The following is a 10,837-nucleotide window of genomic DNA, read 5'->3' as shown; positions in this document are numbered from 1 at the left end:
AAATTGGAAAAAGAAAGGGGCGGATCCTTAAATGAATAGGCTTCCTTCACGAAATTAGCTGTAACATTAATGTTGTGTATGACAATACCAAGGCAGGACTTTCGCGTTACGAAAATAACAACAGACGTAGAATCAAGAAGTAAAATTGCCTACAGATGTGGTAAGGTACGAGCCACGGTCGACTCCTTTTGCATCTCTATGTCAACTTTTTTCTTTGTCTTTTTAAAAGTGGCAGTGATACCTCAAGGCAAAATTTTCATCTTTATGTCTGTTTTGGTTGGGACATTGGAAAAGAAGGACCATAGAGAGAGAGAGAGAAATTCCTACCGAATGAAGAATGTATAGTCCAGCTGTGAGCCGCATCCATTCACGACGAACCACGGGTGTTTATGAAGAATCAACATGTTCTACCATCGAGGGGCAGTCTGTGAGCCTTCTTCGTTATAACGGTAATAATTTTACGCATAACACATTTGTTTCTGTTAACGTTTCTTGTTTTTCAAAATATTAACTTTACCACTGTGTGATATTGCATTGTTTTGATGGTTTTGCAAGAACAAGTTATGAGCTGACACCACTATGTGACTTTTTTATTTTATTGTATGATATGCGCAAATTTCGCTCCTAACACCAGGTCTACTTGCATCACTTTATAGAATCGTTTCTATTACTAACACATTGGACATTTTGACGACACATATCCTCCGGTGAAAATAAATGATATGATCGTCAGTAATGGAATGTCATTGTCCCTTGGTGACTTTACGTCACTGTAAGTATGCAGTGTGCGCAACTTCTCTTTTGTGCGCAAACAGTTCTTGATATCGGTAAATTGAGACAACAGACAAGAGTAAACTTATTGATTCTATACTTTATATTACACACACTTATATATTTGCCTTCAAATTCTCTTGGGAAAAAAGTGGATTAAGTGTTTGGAAATCACATTCTCATATCCAGTGGCTCTTCTAACAGTGACCCACACCAACATCTGTGCTTCAGAGTGCACGCACAAGCACACACACTGCGCACACACACACACCTGCAGTGTGATCTCTGTTCTCTCAGCCAATAAACTGAACATGTGCTGCTTGACCAATAGAGTTTAGGAATATAAACAGTCTGTAGGCAAGGGCTTACCTAGGGCAGTGTGTACCGTGTGCATGCCGTGTGTGTACGCATGTGAGCAGGTTGTTGTACTTGGACCAGGGCCTGAAAATACAGCAATTCTGTATTCATGCTGTACAGTCTACATCAGAAGACTAGGGCATCAGTAAGCCCCTATAGATGTAACCGATGTGAAATGGCTAGCTAGTTAGCAGTGGTGCGCGCTAATAGCGTGGGTGCTTTGTGGGTGGCTGTTGTCGATGTGTGCAGAGTGCCTGGTTCGAGCCCAGGTTGGGGCGAGGAGAGGGAAGGAAGCAATACTGTTACATAGACAATAGTCACAGTTTTGGATCAGCTCACCTCCCCAATCCCACCTAACATTAGATACAAACTGCCCTTAGATCAGTGTCTATTGGCAACTTCATATCCTGCCAGCTTCACAGCACCTGAGCTACAGTATGTCTCACCACAGACTGCATCACTTCCTGCTTTGTCAGCGCCTGTTGTCTTATCCCTCACCACAATCTTACTATCTTACTGTTAATGTGTTACCGTGTGTATGTGTTGTGTTATTCTGGCGTGAGTGCCGTGCTTTTGTTTCCGTGCTTGCATTCTTTTTTTGTAATCAACATTCTTAACGTGCACGCTTTTCTGAAATTATTGAATGTTTGTGTGTGTCTCCCTCCAGGGTGTGTGTGTCTGGTTCACTGTCAGAGGGGAAAGATCAGAGGTCACAGCAGGTCGGGGGCTAGAAGCTAGGGATCATGTCTGCCGTGGCGTTCCAGGACCTTCCTCTTAACATCTACATGGTCATCTTCGGGACCGGAGTCTTCGTCTTCGTCCTCAGTCTCATCTTCTGCTGCTACTTCATCAGGTAAACATATCCCTCCATCTATTTATCTATCTGTCTGTCTGCTAGTGTTGCACGGTATACCGAAACTTCCATTCCTTTTTTATACTAAAATGTGAAAAACGGTTGATACTGGTTGTTGGTGTGAGATAGGCATGGGGTGTGGGTGGCTTTTGATACTTTTATTGGATTCCTCATGTCTTACTCATTGTTAGGAGGAATGAAGGTCCAAATCGAATGTTAGGTACTGTATTTATGGAAGACTATATTTTTATTTGTTTTATTTAACTAGGCAAGTCAGTTAGGAACAAATTCTTATTTACAATGATGGCCTAGCAAAAGGCAAAAGGCCTCCTGCGGGGACGGGGACCTGGGATTAAATATAAAAAATAAATACAGTCGTGGCCAAAAGTTTTGAGAATGACACAAATATTAATTCCCACAAAGTTTGCTGCTTCAGTGTCTTTAGATATTTTTGTCAGATGTTACTATGGAATACTGAAGTATAATTACAAGCATTTCACAAGTGTCAAAGGCCTTTATTGACAATTACATGAAGTTGATGCAAAGAGTATTTGCAGTGTTGACCCTTCTTTTTCAAGACCTCTGCAATCCGCCCTGGCATGCTGTCAATTAACTTCTGGGCCACATCCTGACTGATGGCAGCCTATTCTTGCATAATCAATGCTTGGAGTTTGTCAGAATTTGTGGGTTTTCATTTGTCCACCCACTTCTTGAGGATTGACCACAAGTTCTCAATGGGATTATCACTTTTGCCTTGTGGCAAGGTGCTCCATCATGCTGGAAAAGGCATTGTTCATCACCAAACTGTTCCTGGATGATTGGGAGAAGTTGCTCTCGGAGGATGTGTTGGTACCATTCTTTATTCATGGCTGTGTTCTTAGGCAAAATTGTGAGTGAGCCCACTCCCTTGGCTGAGAAGCAACCCCACACATGAATGGTCTCAGGATGCTTTACTGTTGGCATGACACAGGACTGATGGTAGCGCTCACCTTGTCTTCTCCAGACAAGCATTTTTCGGATGCCCCAAACAATCGGAAAGGGGATTCATCAGAGAAAATTACTTCACCCCAGTCCTCAGCAGTCCAATCCCTGTACCTTTTGCAGAATATCAGTCTGTCCCTGATGTTTTTCCTGGAGAGAAGTGGCTTCTTTGCTGCCCTTCTTGACACCAGGCCATCCTCCAAAAGTCTTCGCCTCACTGTGCGTGCTGATGCACTCACACCTGCCTGCTGCCATTCCTGAGCAAGCTCTGTGCTGGTGGTGCCCCGGTACTGGCGCTTGCTGGACTTTCTTGAGCGCCCTGAAGCCTTTTTCACAACAATTGAACCGCTCTCCTTGAAGTTCTTGATGATCTGATAAATGGTTGATTTAGGTGCAATCATACTGGCAGCAATATCCTTGCCTGTGAAGCCCTTTTTGTGCAAAGCAATGATGATGGCACGTGTTTCCTTGCAGGAAACCATCGTTGACAGAGGAAGAACAATGATTCCAAGCACCACCCTCCTTTTGAAGCTTCCAGTCTGTTATTCGAACTCCGTCAGCATGACAAAGTGATCTCCAGCCTTGTCCTCGTCAATACTCATACCTGTGTTAACGAGACAATCACTGACATGATGTCAGCTGGTCCTTTTGTGGCAGGGCTGAAATGCAGTGGAATATTTTGTGGGGGATTCAGTTCATTTGCATGGTAAAGAGGGACTTTGCAATTAATCGCAATTCATCTGATCACTCTTCATAACATTCTGGAGTATATGCCTATTGCCATCATACAAACTGAGTCAGCAGACTTTGTGAAAATTAATATTTGTGTCATTCTAAAAACTTTTGGCCATGACTGTACAATATAAATATAGGACAAAACACACATCACAACAAGAGAGACAACACAACGCTACATAAAGACAACAACATTGCAAGGCAGAAACACATGACAACACAGCATGGTAGCAACACAACATAACAACAACATGGTAGCAACACAACATGGTAGCAACACAAAACAGGGTACAAACATTATTGGGCACAGACAGCAGCACAAAGGGCAAGAAGGTAGAGACAACAATACATCACACAAAGCAGCCACAACTGTCAGTAAGAGTATCCATGATTGAGTCTTTGAATGAAGAGATTGAGATAAAACTGTCGGGTTTGAGTGTTTGTTGCAGCTCGTTCCAGTCGCTAGCTGCAGCGAACTGAAAAGAGGAGCGACCCAGGGATGTGTTTGCTTTGGGAACCTTTATGTGACTGGCAGAAGGATGTGGGCTGCAGTAGATATCTCAGCCTAAGAAGGTTTTATAAATAAGCATCAACCAGTGGGTCTTGCGACAGGTATGCAGAGATTACCAGTTTACAGAGGAGTATAGAGTGCAGGGATGTGTCCTATAAGGAGCATTGGTGGCCGAATGGTAAAGAACGGTAAAGAACATCTAGCCGCTCGAGAGAACCCTTACCTGCCGATCTATAAATTATGTCTCCGTAATCTAACATGGGCAGGATGGTCATCTGAATCAGGGTTAGTTTGGCAGATGGGGTGAAAGAGGAGCGATTACGATAGAGGAAACCAAGTCTAGATTTAACTTTAGCCTGCAGCTTTGATATGTGCTGAGAGAACGACAGTGCACCGTCTAGCCATACTCCCAAGTACTTGTATGAGGTGACTACCTCAAGTTCTTTTTACCAAACCACATGACCTTTGTTTTGGAGGTTTTCAGAACAAGGTTAAGATTAGAGAAATCTTGTTTGACACTAAGAAAGCTTTGTTGTAGAGCATTTAACACAAAATCCAAGGAGGGGCCAGCTGAGTATAAGACTGTATCATCTGCATATAAATGGATGAGAGAGCTTCCTACTGCCTGAGCTATGTTGTTGATGTAAATTGAGAAGGGTGTGGGGCCTAGGATCGAGCCTTGGGGTACTCCCTTGCTGATAGGCAGTGGCTGAGACAGCTGATTTTCTGACTGCATTCTTTGAGAGAGGTAATTAGCAAACCAGCACGAAGACCCCTCAGAGACACCAATACTCCTTAGCCCGACCCACAAGAATGGAATGGTCTACCGTATCAAAAGCTTTGGCCAAGTCAATAGCAGCACAATAGAATAGCAGCAAAATATAGACAGGGAGAAGGACTACATGAGGACCTTTAAGGTTGCAGTGACCCATCCTTATCCTCAGCGGAAACTGGTTTGCATACCCGAGAGAATACTATAGACATCAAGAAAGCCAGTCAGTTGATTATTGACAAGTTTTTCCAACACTTTGATATATAAATCTTATAAATTCAAATTTCCAATTGGGGTGCAAACAATTAGCTTAATTTATCAGAGATCAAATTCTATTTAAACAAAACAATGTTTCAGGAATGATAATCTTATCAGTTTCTAACTACAGAAATTATTTCAGAACAATATGAGACGGTGGGTGCCAAAATGCTCTTTCTTGTGCGTTTTGAGGTGGAATAGGCCTAGGGTACATCTTGATTTTACCAGTTTATCAATAGAGATTTACCATTCAAATACACTATAATCATTATGTTGTTATGTCGTTTGATTGGTAAAGACAAATTCAAATTGATAACATGATTGAATAATGGTTAATTAAAGTATGCAGTATGCATTGAAGCATAAATACTGACGATCAAAAAATGCTGATGTAAAACATTTCAAACGTAATCAAATCAAATGTATTTATATAGCCCTTCGTACATCAGCTGATATCTCAAAGTGCTGTACAGAAACCCAGCCAAAACCCCAAACAGCAAGCAATGCAGGTGTAGAAGCACGGTGGCTAGGAAAAACTCCCTAGAAAGGCCAAAACCTAGGAAGAAACCTAGAGAGGAACCAGGCTATGTGGGGTGGCCAGTCCTCTTCTGGCTGTGCCGGGTGGAGATTATAACAGAACATGGCCATAATGACCAGCATGGTCGAATAATAATAAGGCAGAACAGTTGAAACTGGAGCAGCAGCACGGTCAGGTGGACTGGGGACAGCAAGGAGTCATCATGTCAGGTAGTCCTGGGGCATGGTCCTAGGGCTCAGGTCCGCCGAGAGAGAGAAAGAAAGAGAGGAGAGAATTAGAGAACGCACACTTAGATTCACACAGGACACCGAATAGGACAGGAGAAGTACTCCAGATATAACAAACTGACCCTAGCCCCCCGACACATAAACTACTGCAGCATAAATACTGGAGGCTGAGACAGGAGGGGTCAGGAGACACTGTGGCCCCATCGGAGGACACCCCCAGACAGGGCCAAACAGGAAGGATATAACCCCACCCACTTTGCCAAAGCACAGACCCCACACCACTAGAGGGATATCTTCAACCACCAACTTACCATCCTGAGACAAGGCTGAGTATAGCCCACAAAGATCTCCGCCATGGCACAACCCAAGGGGGGGCGCCAACCCAGACAGGATGACCACATCAGTGAATCGTAATGAAATTGAACTCAAAAGATGCCCAGTGATTGAATAGAGCAGTAGCTGAGTTTCTCATTCTGGATCAAGTGCCATTGTGTGACTTTGGCTGATATGCCTACTTTCTTTACCGTGGTATCGTTTTGTTATCAAATCCATCCATCTGACAGGTGTGGCATATCAAGAAACTGATTAAACAGCATGATCATTACACAGGTGCACCTTGTGCTGGGGACAATAATAGACCACTCTAAAATGTGCAGTTTTGTCACAACACAATGCAACAGATGTCTCAAGTTTTGAGGGAGCGTGCAATTGGCATGCTGACTGCAGGAATGTTCACCAGAGCTGTTGCCAGATAATTGGTTGTTCAGTTCTCTACCATAAGCCACTTCCAACGTTGTTTTAGAGAATTTGGCAGTACATCTAATCGGCCTCACAACCTCAGACCACATCAGGCTTCTTCACTGCAGGATTGTCTGAGACCAGCCACCCGGACAGCGGATGAAACTGTAGGTTTGCACAATCAAATAATTTCTGCACAAACTGTCAGAAACCATCGTACGGAAGCTAATTTGCATGCTCGTCATCCTCACCAGGGTCTTAACCTGACTGCAGTTCGGCGTTGTAACCGACTTCAGTGGGTAAATGCTCACCTTTGATGACCATTGTCACACTGGAGAAGTGTGCTCTTCATGGATGAATCCGGGTTTCAACTGTACCAGGCAGATGGCAGACAGTGTGTATGGCATCGTTTGAGCGAGGGGTTTGCTGATGTCAATGTTGTGAACAGAGTGCCCCATGGTGGTGGTGGGGTTATGGTATGGGCAGACATAAGCTATGGACAACGAGCACAATTGCATTTTATTGATGACAATTTGAATGCATAGAGATACCGTGATGAGACCCTGAGGCCCATTGTCGTGCCATTCATCCACCGCCATCACCTCATGTTTCAGCATGATAAATGCACAGGCCCATGTTGCAAGGATCTCTACACAATTTCTCGAAGCTGAAAATGTCCCAGTTCTTCCATGGCCTGTTTACTCATCAGACATGTCACCCATTGAGCACGTTTGGGATGCTCTTGATCCACATGTACGACAGTGTGTTCCAGTTCCCACCAATATGCAACAACTTTGCACAGCCATTGAAGAGGAGTGGGGAAACATTCCACAGGCCACAATCAACAGCCTGATCAACTCTATGCAAAGGGGATGTGTCGCGCTGCATGAGTCAAATGGTGGTCACACCAGATACTGACTGGTTTTCTGATCCATGCCACTACCTTTTTTTTAAAGGTATCTGTGACCAACAAAATCTGTATTCCCAGTCATGTGAAATCCATAGATTTCCTTATATTGTTACATGTTGCGTTTATATTTTTGTTCAGTGTAGATCCCCATGGATCTTGAAATGTCCGAAATGTGTTTGCATGAGTGTGTGTGTGTGACTGTTATTACTGTTACTGTGACTAAGGCTTCTCTAAAAAGCTCTTTAGAATCGGGTCCAGGCTATTGTTTTCATGGGGGACTCCTCACCCGTCCCTCTGTTTCCTCTGTCCTTAAGTATTTCCCAACTCAAACAATCAGCTGCAGATGATTATCAGCCTGGTTTGTCCCTGAGTCTATTTAAGGCCTCAGGCAGCAGCCCCACGGTTGGAAGTAAACGTAGGGTCCTCCTCCTATCCTGAACCTCCCACACATAGGGCCCTATAAAATCCGCGATGCAGAGAACGCGGACTGGATCACGGAATCCTGACATTAAAACGGAATTCAACAATATTCAAAAATGTATTGAACTTAGTAAGGCTTCAACTAAATGTATTGAAAATGAATTAATTTGCCCAAGTTTATCATAAGACTATAAATAGTGATTTGTATTTCCTGCAACTTTCTGAAGAGTCAATGAGAATTGCTCTGGTCTGTGAATGTGCGGTGTCTACCACATTGTGTAGCCTTTAGCAATGATGCTAATGAAAAGTCTTCTGGTAGATAGAAATGTGCCTTTCCCAAAAACCTTCTAAATCAATTGTTAACTACAAAGTAACCTATGCTTACCTGGCAGAATTATAACATTATTATTTGCATCAATCCAGTGGGTATTTGTTTTGCAAACTCTACCATCACAAAAAAAAACACACTAGACTTTTGCTAATTGCACACTGCAATTAAAGGGTAACTATACACAAAAATCTCAATTTCTCTATTTATCCCAGCCCTCAAAAAGTGGTCTCCTGATGTGGTTTAAGCATTGTTGTGGACTCACAAAACAACTCAATTGGATGGTTTTAAAAAGTGGGAATTTGAGAGCAAAACCCAAAGAAAAACTGGAAAATGGAAACCTGAAATAACTAAATGGAGAAAACAGAATTTGGGGAAAAACTCAACGGAATCAGGCAAAAAATAAAACTGATTTAATAGGGCCCTACACACACTTATACAAACACACACAGTAGACAAATGCACATTCACACACACTCACACAAACAAAACACACACATGCACATTTTAAGACATAAATGTCTATTGTTTTCATCTGTGTTGTGACAAAGAGGACATACGACAGTGGTAACTGGAGACTGCTCTGGGTCTGAAGAGTTATTGAGCCTTAATGAAGTGAGATTGTGTTCAGTGTGAACAACACAGCACTGTGTCTGGGGTATTTTGCTCCACAATGTGGTCCTTTCAAAGTGGCAGAGAGGAGAGGAAAGCAGAGGCATTATGCCCATTGAAACTGAGTGGGCACAGCGGGCACGAGTCCCTTTACTACATCTGTTTGGTGAAAACGTGCTACCGTATATGGTTATTTTTACACAGAATTATTATATGGCGATCAGTGCACTTTAAAAGTAAAAATACAATTTTGACTAGGGCCAATCGTTTCAGCTTATGTACCTCTAGGGTGCCTACAGACAGGTGCATTGAAGACACCACTGTCTGTCCCTCTGTCTGCCCGTCTTTTTACTCAGTTGTACTAAAAGTCTCTCCTCTCTTTCTGCTCTCCTCCCTCCCAGTAAACTAAGGCACCAGGCTCGGCGAGAGAGGTTTGGATACAAAGCGGTAAGTCAAGTCACAACACCACAAAAAAGTCACGTTCCTGAAGTCTTGTCTTCTATAAGTCAGTCATGTTCAACACACTGCACGTATAACACAATTACTTCATGACACGTTTGCATACAAACTCAGGGTGCCTTCCAGGTCACCTTTTTTGCAGTCGTGCTGTCCATATAATCAGAAGCACAATGCCTGGAGAGTTGTTTAAAATCTCAGGAATACATTACAGAAATATATTGTAACTGCAATGAAGACCGTCCCACATCAATCCTCACAGTGTCTCCGGCCCCCTAGTGTTGAGAGCAAAACCATTCCAATGATCTTTTAACACTCCTTCATCTTGTGAATAGAAAACCTGTTTCATTCCATGTTTGTCTCACAACTCTAGCGGTAATCACCATGCTTTTTCACAGGTGGTATTCAAAGGGGATACAAAGAAACTGAATCTAAAAGGGGTAAGTTTGTTATTCTTCTTTCCATTATGCTTCTGTTTAGTGAACTTTTTTACACTAAAAAACACCTTCTCTCTCTATCCCCTGGTTTCTCTCTAGCAGAGAGCTCTCTCTCTATAAAATTGTTTCTCTCTCTCGCGCTCTCTCTCTCTAAAATGGTTTCTCTCTATAAAGAGAGAACTCTCTCTCCCCTGGTTTCTATCGCGAAAGCTCTCTCTCCCCTGGTTTATCGCGCGCTCTCTCTATAAATGGTTTATATATATCGAGCGATATCTAAAAATGGTTTCTAAATATAGAGCGATATATATATAAAATGGTTTCTATCTAAAGAGATATATATCTAAAATGGTTTATATATATAGAGAGATATATATCTAAAATGGTTTATATGTATAAAGAAATATATATAAAATGGTTTATATATAGAGAGAGATATATATAAAATGGTTTATATATATAAAATGGTTTATATATATAAAATGGTTTATATATATAGAAAGATATATATATATAAATGGTTTATCTATATAGAGAGTATATCTATATAGAGAGATATATATAAAATGGTTTATATAAAATGGTTTATATATATCGAGATATATATATCTATATAATGGTTTATATATATAGAGAGATATATATATATAAAATGGTTTATATATAGAGAGAGATATATATATAAAATTGTTTATATATATAGAGATATATATATAAAATGGTTTATATATATAGAAAGATATATATAAAATGGTTTATATATAGAAAGCTATATATATAAAATGGTTTATATATATATAGAGAGATATATATATAAAATGGTTTATCTATTGAGAGAGAGATATATATATATAAAATGTTTATATATTGAGAGAGAGATATATATATAAAATGGTTCATATATATAGAGAGAGATATATATATAAAATGGTTTAT

At 41.2% G+C, this 10,837-nt stretch overlaps 1 long non-coding RNA gene across 1 annotated transcript; it reads left to right on the top strand.

Moving 5' to 3' along the window:
- Positions 1-266: 266 nt before the first annotated feature.
- Positions 267-9,903, top strand: LOC118960360. Its single transcript, XR_005048451.1, has 4 exons — positions 267-449; positions 1,796-1,981; positions 9,413-9,458; positions 9,866-9,903. It is a non-coding gene; the product is annotated as an uncharacterized LOC118960360 (long non-coding RNA).
- Positions 9,904-10,837: the final 934 nt, after the last annotated feature.

Source organism: Oncorhynchus mykiss, unplaced genomic scaffold (assembly GCF_013265735.2).
Source record: "Oncorhynchus mykiss isolate Arlee unplaced genomic scaffold, USDA_OmykA_1.1 un_scaffold_605, whole genome shotgun sequence".
Lineage (NCBI taxonomy): Eukaryota > Metazoa > Chordata > Actinopteri > Salmoniformes > Salmonidae > Oncorhynchus > Oncorhynchus mykiss.
Note: the sequence above shows the minus strand (reverse complement) of the source record. Positions and strands in the feature narration are given on the sequence as shown.